The 11,139-nt window shown below is 45.5% G+C and overlaps 1 pseudogene; it reads right to left on the bottom strand.

Moving 5' to 3' along the window:
• Nucleotides 1-5,027: 5,027 nt before the first annotated feature.
• Nucleotides 5,028-5,123, bottom strand: LOC128585183 (uncharacterized; annotated as a pseudogene).
• Between the last annotated feature and the right edge of the window lie 6,016 nt (nt 5,124-11,139).

Here is an 11,139-nt window from a genome sequence, read left to right as displayed (position 1 = left end):
GGTTTGAATCCAGCCCAGCCCGCCAAACAACAAGGACAGCTGCAACCAAAAAAAAAAAAAAAAAAAAAATAGCCAGGCACTGTGGCAGGCGCCTGTAGTCCCAGCTACTTGGGAGGTGGAGGCAGGAGAATCGCTTGAGCCCAGGAGTTGGAGGTTGGTGTGAGCTGTGATGCCACAGCACTCTACCCAGGGCAACAGCTTGAGGCTCTGTCTCAAAAAAAAAAAACCAATTAACTCCTGGCAAATTCCTGGGCTGCAAGCCCTCAACAAAATGGAGTAAGTCTGGTACACTCCCAGGATAGATGGGAAAGTACTCACTAACTTCTTGCTTGACTAACTCCCTGGGAAACGACCTATCCCCAGACTGACCTTTAAACAATGCCAGGTGGAAAGAATATTGGAACTAAGACATATGGGAAAATATTAAAACAAAGATGTATGATATATAGCTAACTAACTGCAAAATTCTGCTTCTGTACAATGCTTGCTTGCTACCCCACCTGAATGTACCTGGACAGCCTGCGTGCCAACCAGGATGCAGACCAAGCCTTAAAATCCTGGCCCCTTAAGCCCTCGAAGTCGCTCTCAGAAACCCCCTGTTGGGACACAGAGGCAGTCGCCAGCTGGCTCTTCAAGAAAAGAACTCTGCTGTAAATTTGGCTTATTTGGCAGTGTGGTCTTTATGGAACTCCTGGGCACAACACAACCAAAAAATAGCTGGGTGTTGTGGCGGGTGCCTGTAGTCCCAGCTACTTGGGAGGCTGAGGCAAGAGAATCGCTTAAGCCCAAGAGTTGGAGGTTGCTGTGAGCCACAGCACTCTACGGAGGGCGACATTGTGAGACTCCCTCTCAAAAAAAAAAAAAAAAAGTGTTTATTTTGCATTTCTGAATCACAGTGTGGACGGTAGTCATTGAGACCTAGTCTGTTGCCTTGTCTCTAGGACCATATACAACACTGGCACAATAAGAAAAAATAGAATGAATGAGCCAGATCTTTTGGTTACATCATTTTGGGTTAACATGATGCAAATAATTTAGGTAGAATTTTTCCATTAAATAGAACGAGTATTAAAAAAAAAAAAAGTAAGTAAATAATTTAATACTTAATTGACAAAGTTGACTAGTTTCACATAATTCAGTGTTTTTCCTTTCAAGATGATCATTTATTTTTATTTTTATTTTTTTTTGGGTAGAGTCTCACTCTGTTGCTCTGAGTAGAGTGCAGCGGCATCATCATAGCTCATGCAACCTCAAACTCCTGGGCTCAAGCAATCCTCCTGCCTCAGCCTCCAAAGTAGCTGGGACTACAGGTGTGCACCACTATGCCCAGCTAATCTTTCTATTTTTTGTGGAGATGGGGTCTCGCTCTTGCTCAGTCTGGTCTTGAACTCCTGAGCTCAAGGGATCCTCCAACCTCAGCATTCCAATGTACTGGGATTATAGGTGAGAGCCACCACACCCAACCCAAAATGATTGCCTCTAAGTGTAATTTATTTGTTATTTGTACTCACTGAAAAAGCTTAATTTTACCTCAAATTCGATGATGGCTCCTGTTCTATGCCTGGTGTTTTTTGAATGGACTCTGAGGCCAGGTAGCTCCTGTGAATCTCTGGCCTCCTTATTTCAGCTCTGAAATGGAAAAGGAGTCTCTAGATTTCCCAGCATGAGAGGGTGTGACAGTACCCGTAAGGCTGGTGTGAAGAGGGTGGTGCCAGCATCTGCGGGCCACACTTCTGAAACAGCAGGTGAAGCATGCCTCAGCCTGACTGAGCTGGAGGAAGGGAGGAGTTAATCCAAAGGTCTGATGTTACTTCCATCTCTCGAAATCATCACCAGTCACCTGAGGACACCGAGCCCAGGACAGGGGTGAGGCTCACTCAAGGTCACATACCATTGACTGTGCCAAAAAATCTGTTTCTTCTTATTTGGCAAATCAGTAATTGAGCACCAGCTGTTTGAGGGATGCAGTGGTGCTCCAACTTGTCTCTGTGCTCCTGGGCTAGTGCTGCGCCCTCTGTCTGGCTTTTCCAGTTTGCCCCATTCCCCTGGATCATTCTCACTAGTTTTTCCAAATGCTGCTCACATCGCTCTTCTGGGGAGGCTGAGCAGCGCCCTTTCCGGACATGTGGATATCTTTATTATCGTATTTATCGTCCGGTGCACATGTGAAGGTCAGCTGTTTCCTTATTGTCTGTGTCCCTCCTAGTCTCTAGATAACAAGTCTAGTTTTATTTATCTCTGTATCCTAAGCATTCATCACAATTCCAGGGACATCACAGAAGCTATACGTATTATAATTATTAGTAACAGTATTGGCTTATTAATTGAATACTTACTATGTGCCAGGCAATGAACTAAGCATACACTGTATATTTTCTCATTAATCACAATGATAAATTTGTGAAATAGGTATTATTTATTAATTTTTTTGAGACAGCGTCTCACTATGTCACCCTGGGTAGAGTGCTGTGGTGTCACAGCTCACAGCAACCTCCAACTCTTGGGCTTAAGTGATTCTCTTGCCTCTGCCACCCAAGTAGCTGGGACTACAGGCACCTGCCACAATACCCGGCTATTTTTTGGTTGTAGTTGTCATTGTTGTTTAGCTGGCCCAGGCTGGATTCGAACCTGCCAGCCTCAGTGTATATGTGGCTGATGCCGTAAACACTGTGCTATGGGGTGCCGAACCGAAATAGGTGTTGTTATCCCCCTTTCAAAGATGGGAAACTGAGGAGCTCTTAATGGTTAAATACTTTGCTCACGGTAATACCACTAGCAAGTGATAGAGCTTGGACTCATACTTAGGTCTATTAGATTCTAAAATTCCATTCAAGGAAGTATCAATGAAAGAAAGAATGAATTGATGAGCAAGAGGTAGTATCCTGGGCCTGTGGGAAGCACACAGAAAGGTTGATTTTGTATTCTGCTTTTGAGAAAGTTTGCAACCCCCACCAGGGGAGAAAACACTAAGGCCTAATGTAGATCCCCCCAATGTAGAACAGGGTCACCGAGAAACTGCGTGGGGGTCCCAGAGATGGAGCAATTACTTCCATTGGGAGTGGAGTGAGAGGAGGTTTCATGAGGTGAAGGTGGCAGATGGGGCAAGGGGCAGGTTGGTGCTGCACACTCCCAGGAGGAAACAGTGCTGAAAGTCACAGACGAGAAGGGAGATTCCAGACATGGCACCCAGTCCAGTTGGGCTGAACTTGGGATGTGTGAGGAGAGAAGGAGGAGGGGGTACGGGAAGCCAGAAATAGGTCAGCGCTGGATAGCTGGGGACCTTGAATGTCAGGTGAGGGCCTTTGGGTTTTCTTGGGTACAGCCCCCATAGTTCGGGGTCAGATAGTGACATGGCACGCCACACAGGTTGGGGGAAAGGGAGACCACAAGAGTCTGTTGCGACAATCTGGGGATGTTAGGCCCAGTGGGCCTAAGCTAAAGCAGAAAAGTATCAGGCTTAGGCTAAAGTAGAAAAATATCAGTTAACTCCTGACAAATTCCTGGACTGCAAGCCTTCAGCAAAATGGAGTAAGTCTGGTTCACTCCCAGGACAGAAGGGAAAGTGCTCACTAACTTCTTGCTTGACTAACTCCCCTGAGAAATGACTGGGAAGCGCCGACTGTCCCCGGAGTGACCTTTAGACAATACCCGGGGAGACTAAGTTGTATGGGGAAAAAGTACTGAAACTAAGATGTATAGGGGGAAAATATTAAAACAAAGATGTATGACGTATGGCTAACCGTAAAATTCTGCTTCTGTACAATGCTTGCTTGCTACCTACCCAGATGCACCTGGACAGCCCGCGTGCCAACCAGGATGCAGACCAAGCTTTAAAAACCTGACCCCTGGGCGGCGCCTGTGGCTCAGTCGGTAGGGCGCTGGCCCCATATACCGAGGGTGGCGGGTTCAAACCCAGCCCCGGCCAAACTGCAACCAAAAAATAGCCGGGCGTTGTGGCGGGCGCCTGTAGTCCCAGCTACTCGGGAGGCTGAGGCAAGAGAATCGCTTAAGCCCAGGAGTTGGAGGTTACTGTGAGCTGTGTGAGGCCACGGCACTCTACCGAGGGCCATAAAGTGAGACTCTGTCTCTACAAAAAAAAAAAAAAAAAAAAGAAAAAACCTGACCCCTTAAGTACTTGGGGCTGCTCTCAGAAACCCCACGTTGGGACGCTGAGGCAGTCGCTAGCCGGCTCTTCAATAAAAGCTGTAAACTTGGCTTTTTTGGCAGTGTGGTCTTTGTGGAACTCCTGGGCTCAACAGGGAAAGATGATGTGGCCTGGTCTGAGATGCTGTCAGGGTAGTGATAAAGAAAACACTGGAAGAGGCATTTCACAGGAAGCCTCCATGGGGCCCAGAAACTGGCTAAGAGGTGAAATGGGGGCAAGAAATCAAAGAAGCAGCACAGGGTTGGAAGGTCTGAGTTCTGGTGCCGGCTGAGTCAGGTGGGTCTCACTGGGCCTCAGGGTGCCACGTATAAAAGGGTAGGGGTCATTTATGCCATCGTAATTGGGTTCTCCTGGGTTCACATTAAAGCTGTACTTTAAAAAAAAAAAAAACTATTTTTGTTTTTATTTTTTGGGACAGAGTTGTGCTCTGTTGCTGCCCAGGCTGGAGTGTAGTGGTGTCATAGCTCACAGCAATCTCAAACTCCTGGGCTGAAGCCATCCTTTTGCCTCAGGCTCCCGAGTAACTGGGACTACAGGCACCTGCCACAACACCTGGCTAGTTTTTCTATTTTTTTAGTGGAGATAGGTCTCATTCTTGCTCAGGCTGGTCTCAAAATTATGGAATGCTTCAAGAACTTGTGTGTCCAAGAATGCAGAAGTAAGAATCCTGATATGAGGAGAATTGATGCTCGTGTATGGTGGGGGGAGCGGGAATGGGAGAGAGGGGAGAGGGAAGAAGGGAGGGCCCTGGGGGGGCCACAGTGTGTGACACATCTCTTGATGGTGGACACAAATATAGGGGGACTTTGCTTAGCAAATGCAGTCAGTGTAACCGGGTGCTTTGTAACCTTGATGAATCTCCAACAATAAAAAAAGAATTTGCGTGTCATCCTTGCTCAGGGGCCATGCTAATCTCTGAATCGTTCAATTTCAGTATATGTGCTGGGGAAGGAAGCACCAAGCTACTCTTTAATTTCCTGGTCTTCACAGAAGCTGAGTGAGCTGCGACGGAGCTGAGCAGATTTTGGAAGGGCAGACCTCGGGGTGGTGCACTGACTTGGGTAAGAGTTCAGAGCTCTGGGCTCTTGGGTCAGGCAGCTGAGGAGCTGAGATTTCTGTAACACGTGGATACTCAGGAAGTTGTGATAACAGGGTTAGATACTCTGCTCCCTTTAAACTTTTGTTTTGCAGTGGGGTTATGTTGGCATGACTTAGGTTATTGCCTAAATAGTGTACCTTCTGAGAGGGGAGTGTGTGGTCTCTTGACCTCTCAAAGTACCAACTCATTAGGCGATAAGGCTCAAGTTATGGGCCTTGTCAAAGGTCGCAGAGAAGGATCCCAGGAGCCATGAAGAGTTTGGGCGCCTGCCAGAACCCAAGTCTGGAGCAGATGGAAAATGTGGGAAGAGGAGTCAGTAGCATGATGCAGAACCCCCCGAAAGAATGAAGGAGGCCAATGGGCTGAGGAATTAGGAAGATACTGGTGGAGGCAGGTTGCTGAGGAGCCTAGTTTCAGAGAGAGGAAGAGACTTGTGAGGGTGACGCATGAGTCAAGGTGGGTTGCAGAGTGCAACCAGGCAGAGTTTGGGGTTCCTTCGCTGAAGGTCCTTTTCTCCCCTTGTCTCCACGACACCCTGTCTGGGCAATATCTTGAATGTGTGGTTATGAGTCAGGGGTTCACATTCCAGTTCTGTCCTTCCATAGCTGTGTGACCTTGGGCAAGTTACTATAGTCTGAAGTCTCAGTTTCCTTATCTACAAACTGGGGATAATAGCACTTATGTCATAGGGGTGTTGGGAGAAAAAAGTAGATAACCTTTGTAAAGGGCTTATTGCAGTGCTCAGTGAATGCTACCAAGCAATTCATTAATGACAGCTCTTTTATTCTTTCAAAGGCCTCTCAGGGAATTGGTGCTTTGCTATAAAAGAGAGAAGATTTGTTGCAAGGCCCTGAACTTGATCCTCCTCCTGGGACTCTCTACAGGGCCCTGTATGTTTCTCTCCTTCCCTTACCACTGTAGATTGGTCCTGGCTGTGACCATCCTTTAACACACACACACTCACACACACACACACACACATATACACAAAGTATAAGATTTCTAGAGAGCATCAAGCCAACCTCCAGGTCATGTAGGCAATTTTTGTAGGGGGCTTCCAAAGACATTCCCTCTCATACTCTCTGGCTTCTGTAGCCTGGCTTTGGAAGGGGACTCCAAAGTGATTTTCGGGGTACCCAAGCCATCTCTTCTTTCCCACCTTTAGGACAACCAGCTTTCTGTGTGATACTTTCCTTTTAGAGTGCCACCTTCCAAACGGTGAGGGTCCGCCTGTGGCCTTAACAGTTATACTTCCCTTCTCGTTCTGTTGCCCAGACTACAGTGCCATGGCCTTAGTCTAGCTCACAGCAGCCTCAGACTCCTGAGCTCAAGGGATACTCTTGCCTTGGCCTCCCGGAGTGCTAGGATTACAGGGATGAGCCACCATGTGTGGTCCACTGTCATGCTTTTTCCCCTCTTAAAAGGTATTGCCCATGTTCTAAGTGACTCCACATCTTCTGTCTTACTTTGGCCTCACCCGAAGATGGATGGGTGAAGAGTATTTGCTTACCTTTGACGCACAGGGAAACTGAGTCCCATGGACTTGAAGTGACTTGCCCAAGAACACAAAGCAAGTTAGTAGACTCAGAACCTAAATTCAGGAATCCTGATTCCTAGACCATTCCTGGAAATCCCCGCTGCTGAATTAAGCGGTGTCCCAGGCTTTTTAGCAACGCAGCCCTGGGTCTATGTCTGTAAACTTCCTTCTCACTCTCTTCATCCCTTCCCAGCAGGGGCCTTTGCACCTGTTGTCCTCTCTATCTGGGAGGCCTTTCCCCCAGACAGCCACGTAGCTCAGGCCCTTTTTCCTTCGAAACTGTTAGGAAAGGCCCTCCCTTGATCAGCTTGCCCCTTCCTGGCCCCCTTTATCTCATTACTCTGCTTTATTTCCCTTCTTAGTACTTTATCATTGCCTAACATATATTATATACCTTTCTGCTTTTTTTGTGAGACAGAGTTTCAAGCTGTGGCCCTGGGTAGAGTGCCATGGCGTCACAGCTCACAACAACCTCCAACTCTTGGGTTCAAGCGATTCTCTTGCCTCAGCCTCCCAAGTAGCTGGGACTACAGGTGCCCGCCACAATGCCCGGCTATTTTTTATTGCAGTTGTCATTGTTGTTTTTTGGCTGGCCTGGGCTGGGGTCAAACCCGCCACCCTGGGTGTATGTGGCTGGCACTGTAACCACTGTGCTACAGGTGCCGAGCCACTTTTTTGTTTTTTCAAAGCTACTGATAAATACATGTTATATTTAGAATAGAAAATCATCTGCTAGGATTTTCTACACCTGTACTATGGAGGTGTACATGTATTGCACCCTTGGACATATAAACCAAAATATCAGGTTATTCTCCCGTTGATTGTAAAAAAAAGAAAGAGAGAAAGAAAGAAAATTTAAAAAAGGAGAAAAAAAAAGAGCAAAATTTTCCAACAGAGTCACTTCCATTCCACAGTCTTTTTGACATCCAGCATTGTGAGAACATTCACAGATTCATTTTTTTCTAATTATGCAATACACTATTTTATTTGAAAAAAAGAAGGCAATATAGATCAAAAGAAGAAAAATCTTGTTCTTAAGCTCATACTCTGTAAGTTGCTGCCACTATTAACATTTGGGGTAGATATACTGTCAGGCTGAAAAATGTGTATTAAATACGTTATATATGACATATGTTAATTATATTATCTATTTATAAATAAGCACCACATATTTATAAAATTGAATTGCACTGTGCATAATATTTTGTAGATCTGCAGCAGCCTTTTTAGGGGCCACAAATTATTCTAGCATATTGGTATATTTATGTTGACTTAATAAGTTGTCCATTTTTGGACATTTCAGTTAGTTAGGGCTATTATTTCAGACATTACTGAGATGAATGTTCCTCTAGGGTTTGTCTGATTATTTTCTTGGGATAAAGTTTTAGTGCAGGACAGTTAGTCAAAGGGCTTGATAATTATTATTATTTTTTGAGACAGAGTCTTACTTTGTCACCCTCAGTAGAGTGCTGTGGCATCGCAGCTTGCAGCAACTTCCAACTCTTGGGCTTAAGTGATTCTCCTGCCTCAGCCTCCCAAGTAGCTGGGACTAAAGGCGCCTGCCACAAAGCCCGGCTATTTTTTTGTTGCAGCTGTCATTGTTGTTTGGCAGGTCCGGGCTGGATTTGAACCCGCCAGCTCTGGTATATATGGCTGGCACCCTAGCCTCTGAGCTACAGGCACCGAGCCAGGGCTTGATTATTTTTAAAACTTTGATAGGTGTTACCAAAGTTGCCCTGTAGGACAACTGTCCCAAATGTCACGCCTTTCATAGTGTGAAACTGTCCCAAATGTCACTCCTTTCATAGTGTGAAACTGTGGGCTCATTCTCGCTACAGTGGAATTTAGAATTATTATTATTTTTGGTAAAATTTTTCTTTTTTCTTCTTTTTTTTTTGAGACAGAGTCTCAAACTGTCACCCTGGGTAGAATGCCGTGGCATCACAGCTCACAGCAACCTCAAACTCTTGGGCTTAGGCGATTCTCTTGCCTCAGCCTCCTCAGTAGCTGGGATTACAGGTGCCCGCCGTAATGCCCGACTATTTTTTTTTTTTTTTTTTGTTGCAGTTGTCATTGTTGTTTAGCAGGCCCGGGCCGGGTTCAAACCCACCAGCCCCGGTGTATGTGGCTGACGCCCTAAGCACTGAGCTACGGGTGCCGAGCCAGTTTTGCAGTTATTGAACTGCACATTAATGGAATAATATGGTATGCATTCTTTTATGTGTGCTCTCCCTTTTCTCAATTTAGTGTCTATGAGATTCACCTACAGTTTGTTTCTTTTTATTGGTGAGCAGTATTCCTCTGAATAGATACATCGCAATGTGTTTATTCATTCTGCTGTTAATGGCCATATGAGCTGTATCTAACTTCTGTGAATAAAACTGCTGGGAATTTTGTGTACTTGTCTTTTTGTGGATATATGCTTTCATTTCTCCCGAGTAAACACTTTGGAGTGGAATTGTTAGGTCATGGGATAGATATAAGTTAAGCTTTATAAGAAATTCTAAGAGTTTGTTTTAAATAATGTTTCTGGATTTGGAGCTCAGAGACAAGGTCATAACTTTGTCTTTTTCTTTATTTTTTGAGATAGAGTCTTATTTTGTCGCCCTTGGTAGAGTGCTGTTGTGTCACAGCTCACAGCAACCTCAAACTCTTAGGCTTAAGTGATTCTCTTGCCTCAACCTCCCAAGAAGCTGGGACTACTGGTGCCCGCCACAACACCTGGCTATTTTTTTGTTGCAGTTGTCATTGTTGTTTAGGTGGCCTGGGCTGGGTTTGGACCTGCCAACGTTGGTGCATGTGGCTGGTGCCATAACCACTATGCTACCAGTGCTGGGCCAAGGTCATGACTTTGGACGAGTCATTGTTAACTCTTTGGGTCTCAATTTCCTCACTGTAGAATAAGGGTTTTGGCTGAATGCTTTTAATCCTTTTATATGTGAAGAGGCTGTTCTTGGAGATGGTGGAAATCCAAACCTGATACACACCTGAGTCAGGAATTAAAGGAGTTGGCCCTCAAGGCCGCACACTAGCAGTTCCCATGCTCAAGAAGGGACAAGCAGCTCTCTCATATCAGGGCCATGTGTGGGTAATCACAGTATTAATAACCGTTGTACTTTAAAGAGGCCTTTGCCCCAAATGCTCACGGCCCTTTCACATGGAACAATGACTTTGGAGTATACTTTGCACTGAGGGAAGCTCTCCCAGCCCAGGTGCTTTTTCAAGGAGGCAAGCAAGAAGAGACTCAGAATGAGTCAAAACAAGGGATTAACCTGGGACCTATGGTGACAGCCAGGTGGAGGGCAGGGCAGATGGGCCTTGCAATGGCCTTCTGTTAAAAAATGAGGCTCCGTGGTTGGGCTCGTGGCCTAAGCTCATGTAAAAAAAAAACAAAAAAACCAATCTCAGTTTGGCTTCTGTGTTCTTTCCAAACACAACTCCAAACCATCTCCTCTCTCTCGTCAGCAACTGATGTCTCAGCAAGGATCAATTCCATGTTATACCCAGCAGAGCCAAGAAGCTGAAGCTGGAAGGTCGATCAGCAAGCCCGCCTGCAGTGTGACAGAATCACTCTGAAGACAGAGATTTTAGGATTTCATATTTTGATTGATGACAGTGGTTCTTTCTAGGTGTAGCTAATTTAGAATGGATGGCTCTTCACCTCAGACTTTTTTTTTCTTTTTAATTTTTTTTTAATTGTAATACTTTACTGAGAAAAATGTGTTATCAACTCCATCCAGGTTAATACAAAAGATGTAAAGCAGTGGTTCTCAACCTATGGGTTGAGACCCTTTTAACTGTATTAAAAGGTCACAGCATTAGGAAGGTTGAGAACCACTGATATAAAGTCTCCATATTTTTATGCCTGAGTAGTGTTCCATGGTATACATATACCACAGTTTGTTAATCCATTTCCAGCGTTGGTGGGCATTTAGGTTGTTTCTACATTTTGGCGATTGTAAATTGAGCTGCGATGAACAGTCTCTAGTGCAAATGTCCTTATGGTAAAATGATTTTTTTTTCCTTCTGAGTAGAGCCTTGCAATGGGATTGGAGGATCAAATGAGAAGTCTATTTTTTTTTTAGAGACAGAGTCTCACTTTGTTGCCCTCGGCAGAGTGCATGGTGACACAGCTCACAGCAACCTCCAGCTCTTGGATTCAGGTGATTCTCTTGCTTCAGCCTTCTGAGTAGCTGGGACTACAGGCGCCCGCCATAATGCCCGGCTATTTTTTGTTGCAGTTTGGCTGGGGCTGGGTTTGAACCCACCACCCTTGGTATATGGGGCTGGCGCCCTACTCAACTGAGCTACAGGCGCCGCCTAGGAAGTCTACTTTTC

This window comes from Nycticebus coucang, chromosome 4 (assembly GCF_027406575.1).
Source record: "Nycticebus coucang isolate mNycCou1 chromosome 4, mNycCou1.pri, whole genome shotgun sequence".
In the NCBI taxonomy this organism is placed as follows: Eukaryota; Metazoa; Chordata; class Mammalia; order Primates; family Lorisidae; genus Nycticebus; species Nycticebus coucang.
This window is presented reverse-complemented; position numbering and strand designations above follow the sequence as displayed.